This window comes from Sander vitreus, chromosome 18, assembly GCF_031162955.1.
Source record: "Sander vitreus isolate 19-12246 chromosome 18, sanVit1, whole genome shotgun sequence".
Classification (NCBI taxonomy): Eukaryota; Metazoa; Chordata; class Actinopteri; order Perciformes; family Percidae; genus Sander; species Sander vitreus.
Window position 1 is genome coordinate 27,238,957 of NC_135872.1, and position 6,093 is coordinate 27,245,049.

A 6,093-nucleotide genomic window follows, 5' to 3' on the forward strand; every position below is an offset into this window, starting at 1 on the left:
GGACGGATTTGTTGCTGAGCTTCAAAATAAAAGTCCGGAAGTGTTTTAGGCTAAGTTGAAAAAAAACACAGGAAGATATGATTAAAATACTCACAGATTGAAGAAAGACAAATAGTTAAATGCAATTTCAGAGCTCTGAGAAAACAAAGAATCAAATTAAAGATGATGGTAGTTTGTTTCCCTTTTAAAGTGTCAAACAGAAGACAGAAGGTTTAATCTTTAAAAGGGTAGTACCCTAACCCTAACCCTAACCACGTCCGCCCGTCCGTCCATCCATCCATCCATCCATCCATCCATCCATCCATCCATCCATCCATCTATCTATCTATCCATCTATCTATCTATCTATCTATCCATCTATCTATCTATCATCCATCTATCCATCCATCTATCTATCTATCTATCTATCTATCTATCCATCCATCCATCCATCCATCCATCCATCTATCCATCCATCTATCTATCCATCTATCTATCTATCTATCTATCTATCTATCTATCTATCTATCTATCTATCTATCTATCTATCTATCTATCTATCTATCCATCCATCCATCCATCCATCCATCCATCTATCTATCTATCTATCTATCTATCTATCCATCCATCCATCCATCCATCTATCTATCTATCTATTTAGCTATCCATCCATCTATCTATCTATCTATCCATCCATCTATCTATCTATCTATTTAGCTATCCATCCATCTATCTATCTATCTATCTATCTATCTATCTATCTATCTATCTATCTATCTATCTATCTATCTAGCTCACAAATATACAAAACACACATATTCTCTCTCAAGTTATTCATTTGATTTGCGTCATGTGTACAAAAACACAAATAAGTAGTCGTTGGCAGTTCAAAACTCAGGCTCGCTCCAACATTATTAAATTTGTAGAAAACAAATCATAGTAAAAATGAGAATATCTGAAATAGTACATAAGTTGAAATACAACATACATAACATTAAATAAAATATATTAGTGGTAGTGATAAGGGACTTCCGTGAATACACAAACAAAAATGGAGGAGGTTTTCTTTCCAGGTTTGGTCCTTCGCACCCCGGGACTGAGTCAGCTAATAGAACTAGCTAATGCTGGCTAACCACAGCTGATATTACAGTTTTTCTCAGTCGCTTTGGTACATTTCTCAGATCAGAATTGAAATTCTCAAAACTACTTGTTCAATCTTCACATCATTGTGTCAATTGTGCACATCAAAAAAGCTGTTTCTCATTTCTTTGAACAAGTTGCAAATGCTTTGGTACATCCATGCAAATGATTATGTACAATTCTCTGATGTTTCCTACATTATCAATTGCTTATGTCATGTTGATCAAAATGTATTATAATGGGTCTGTGTTGAATAGTCTCACCCCCCACAACATTTAGGCATTAGTTCATAGCATAAGTCTTTACATGCAAAATGGTTGAACAAGTTGTCATAATCAAGTCAAGCATATTTCTTTACATTTCCATTAGACTTTTTTTTTCTAAATCTGTCCTGAATTGGTAAATTGCTCCCAGGTGAATCTTGACTTTCTCTAACGAAGGTGCATCTCATGAACCATCAACTGGAAAGTATATATATAGCCGGAGCGCAACACAATGTTACAATATCTGACAATGGAAGGACAAGGAATTGGACGGGGTCAACAGCCAGAGAGAAGAAGGGAGACTGTACTGTAATTCATACAGCACTGCATGTACAGTTTTCCCTAAGGAGATATCCTATGTTCACATTTCTATTTTTTAGGGGTCCAAGCCCGAGTCTGCAAGAACCGGTGGTAGCAAGAGCTACGCGGTTCGCACAGCAGGGCTGTGGAACCCTATTGTTTTTTTCTACTGATATTCTTCTTTTCCATTATTCTTCTCTGCCTTAAACTCCGACTACAGCCTAAACCGTACATGGTGGGGGGTTGCCATTTTCAGGACTGGTCCGGAACTCCGCAAGGACCTCAGGCGCAACAATTGAACCACTTCCATCACTAGGTGGCGCTATAGCAGAAAAAAATGCGTTTCGCCCTATAACTCCCACACCGTACACCGGACATTCAAAAACCATACATCCACGCGTTCCCTGGATCCAACTAAATCACGTGATATAGGCCACGCCCATTTCCGCCTAGACTTTTATGTGGATTCTTGTTTGACATGACCCTCTGAAGGTCCCCTACGCGTTTTATGAAAATTGGTCACTAGGGGGTGCTACAAGTACAAAAAGTTTAAATTTCATGAACCGCTCATCCGATTTTTACAAAATGTGTTGGGTACCATATAGGGCCACTCCTGAGGCCAACCCTAGAGTGGGGTACTGAGGGGTGAAAGTGGGCGTGGCCTATGGGACCCAAGACTAAATTTACTACTTACACTAATGTGAACAACTTTAAATTTACAGGGTAGATAGACAATGGGTCATGGACCACACCTACCAAAAATTATACGTGGACCACTAGGTGGCACTATAATGTTTTTGTTGCCTTTAACTCCCACATTACACATCGCACATTAGAAATCCTTACATCCATGTCTTCCTTGAATCAAGCTGAATCACATGATATAGGCCACGGCCATTTCTGCTCAAAGGTTTTTTTGCAATATTGCGCAAAGCGCAAAACCAACTTTTTCGAACTCGTCGTAGGCCGTGCGACGGATCAGCACGAAACCTGCTACGTAGCATCTCCAGATGGATGTGACCAAAAGCTACTCAAGGAATTTTGCTATGTTAAAGTATGTGCATTTGACGACCAAACAAATTTTCCTAGCTAGCTACCACACACATATCATATCATATCTCAGCCAAATTAAATGTTATCAGCAAATAACTTGAAATTGTTATTCAACATCCCACGATGCTCTGTACCAAATTTGGCGAAGATCGGCCTTTAGGGGGCGCTATAAGCAACGTTTATTTGTTTTGGCCAATAACTCAATGCATGTACAGTTTTTCTCAATTGATTTGGTACATTTCTCCAAACTCAGGTAACAGCTCTCAAAACAGTTAACACAGTGATCTGTACACTTTGTAATTGTCCTAAACAGATAGTAAATTCTCCTTAATTTCATACAAATTACAAATCAAAAGCATCATTTTCTCAAAACACTATGCACAAAATTCCCTAATGTTATCACAGCAGTTCATACAGCCAACCAAACATTTGTAGCTTTTTCATTGGTCTTCACAAAGATCACAAGCATTTTTGTACCATTTTCAAAACACTACAAACAAAACTCTGTGAATTGTAAAATAGTAACTTGCGCACCTTATGTCCTCAATTAATCCCAAATAGATATCTGATGAGTTAGTAATCCACTCAACACAGAAAAAGCCAATTTCATCCATTTCAGTTGTTCACACAGCTGTCTTAATTACAACAACTACAAAAGGGGAAGAGAAAAACAACAAAGAGGACGAATAGAGAATCTTGGAATTGGATAGCAGTGCAACTCATTATGAGTACCTGTATATTGATGAAGCAGGCTTCAATCTTCATAAAAAGAAGGAGAAGAGGGAGAAATGTGATTGGCCGTCATGCTACAGTCAATGTCCTGGGACAACGAGGAGGCAACATCACTCTCTGTGCCACAATTTCTACAACTGGTGTTGTGGCACACAATGCTGTCTTGGGACCATACAACACAGCAAGGCTCCTACATTTTTTAAACCTCCTCAATGAAATCCTCTTTCCGCAGGGTGATCAGGAGCAAATGGTGCGGAATTTTGTAGTTGTTTGGGACAATGTCCAATTCCACCATTCAGCACTAGTGCGAGAGCGGTTTGAGAATCACCCACATTTCAGGATGGTGTTCCTTCCACCATATTCTCCTTTCCTGAATCTAATTGAGGAATTCTTCTCCTCTTGGAGATGGAAAGTACATGATTGCAACCCTTACAACCAAGTAAGTCTTCTTCAAGCGATGGAAGAGGCGTGTGGAGATATTGGGGCACAAGCATGTCAAGGATGGATACAGCATTCAAGGTGTTTTTTTCCCACGATGCATGACTCGTGAAAATATTTGCTGTGATGTTGAAAATCTCTGGCCAGATGTAATTGAGAGGCATGATCAATAAATTAATTGATTCAATGAATGCAGTACATTTTTTTATTTTATTTTTTATTTACCTATGTACTTATTTCCATAATATTGTTTTTTGTGGGGTGACAACTCATTGTTATACACCTGAACTCCCCATTAAAGAACATAATGAAAAAACATGTATTTTCATTTATTTCTTTGTGTATCTTCAGCTGAATTTGTTATCAAATCAACAGAGAACACACTTTTAGTTTTGACGTTAATATTGCATTTTAATAAATGCAATACTAGAAGAAAATGCTGTGTTTCATTGTGCAGTGAATACTTAACTGTTTCGCCAACATAAGAGTGTGTTTAGTTTGCTGTGTTAACTGTTTTGAGAGCTGTTACCTGAGTTTGGAGAAATGTACCAAATCGATTGAGAAAAAACTGTAAATGGGAAATTTGCAATTAAATGCAATCAACACGAAACTTGTGGTTTTGGCGAAGATCGGCCATTAGGGGGCGCTATAATCAACGTAGACGAGTTTTGGCCCTTTTACTCAATCTATGTTAATGGCATATTTGTAATGGAAATGTACCACAGACCTTGAAGCTCACACTTCTCAATATTTACTGATGTTTCCCTCCTACCATTAGGTTTTGGTTTTGGTTGTTGCTTTTGTGTGCTCCCCTGGTTTTTTACAAACAAACTTCTTAACCCACTTGACAAAGTTTCTACAACCTTCAGTGGACAAATGCAACTCTTTTCTCTCACTTTTTCAATCCAAAATCAACACCATTCATAGGTGCCGATACTGTGCAATTAAACATTGCAGTTGGTGCTAAGTGGAGCGTCTGTCATAGTGTGATTGGTTATGTTGGTGTCATTGATTGGCTTGGCCCGTCATAACTGCTTGCAGTTCTAGTGTTTTTTTCTTTTTTTTCTTTGTGCAGTGATGTATTTTCCTTTCTGTATCGCAATGACATGGTCTGTCAACAAATTACAGTACAAACAGTAAAAGCTTAAATGTGAATCTTGTCCAGTCTCTTGCAATTAAACTCCCACATACACTAAGGTGTAACCTACAATTTACAATAATTGTCATCAAAACTTTAGCCATAGTTTCCATCAGAACATCCCTCCAGAGTACACTGTTATACTGACAACATGACTAAGCAATTTGACTTGTCTTATCCGTACACAATGACACAAGGACTTGTCATTCTGATGGCACTGACATGTTCATTGACACAGATATTTCCTTTTGAGAGATGAACTAAGGATTTTGAGCAAGAGACTGGCTTTTGCAGGTAATCCATGGGGTTTTGCTGTTTGTATGAATTGTTTTGAGAAATGCACTTACTGTTTTGCAAATGTCAAGGATGATACGAGAAATGTACCAAAGCGACGGAGAAAAACTGTTATCAATAAAATCCAGAAAAATGGAACTTTTAGTATTTGAATTTTCACCATGGATGTAGAAGTAAAAAAAAGTGCTTTAAAACAAACTTTTGTGGGCTCAGTTCTTAATATAAACATGAACCTGTTGCAATATAAAAACATATCTGAGGGTTGCTTCTTGCTTGTATAATTTACAGCAGAAGTTCTCTGAAAATCTATTTTATATACAAGCTAAACTGGTATTGGAACTGAAATTTCCCTAACCTGATTGTAATCAAATCTGGACCTTGTGAATTGAAATTGAATCGATTAAGAACATCATTGGCACCCCACACGTGCAATAACAGCTGTGAAAAAACAATAACTCAGAGTGCAATAACATAAAGTCCAGTGTCGCTGCGACTGAGCTGGTAAATTCTCCAGAGGCTGGTTTTAGAACGTAAGAGACATCTCCTGTTTCAACAGCCAATAGACCTTTCACACAATAACCGGAAATACACAAGAGATTTACAGTGATGGCATAGACCGAGAACACAGGTGGATGTAAGATAAGGTTGTTTATTTAGACTACTCTTTTTCACATGACTTAAGGATGGATGATTCAAATCCTGCTCCACACTCACACACCTGCCTGGTCTTAATTAGACTCCTTCACTTCATTTGAT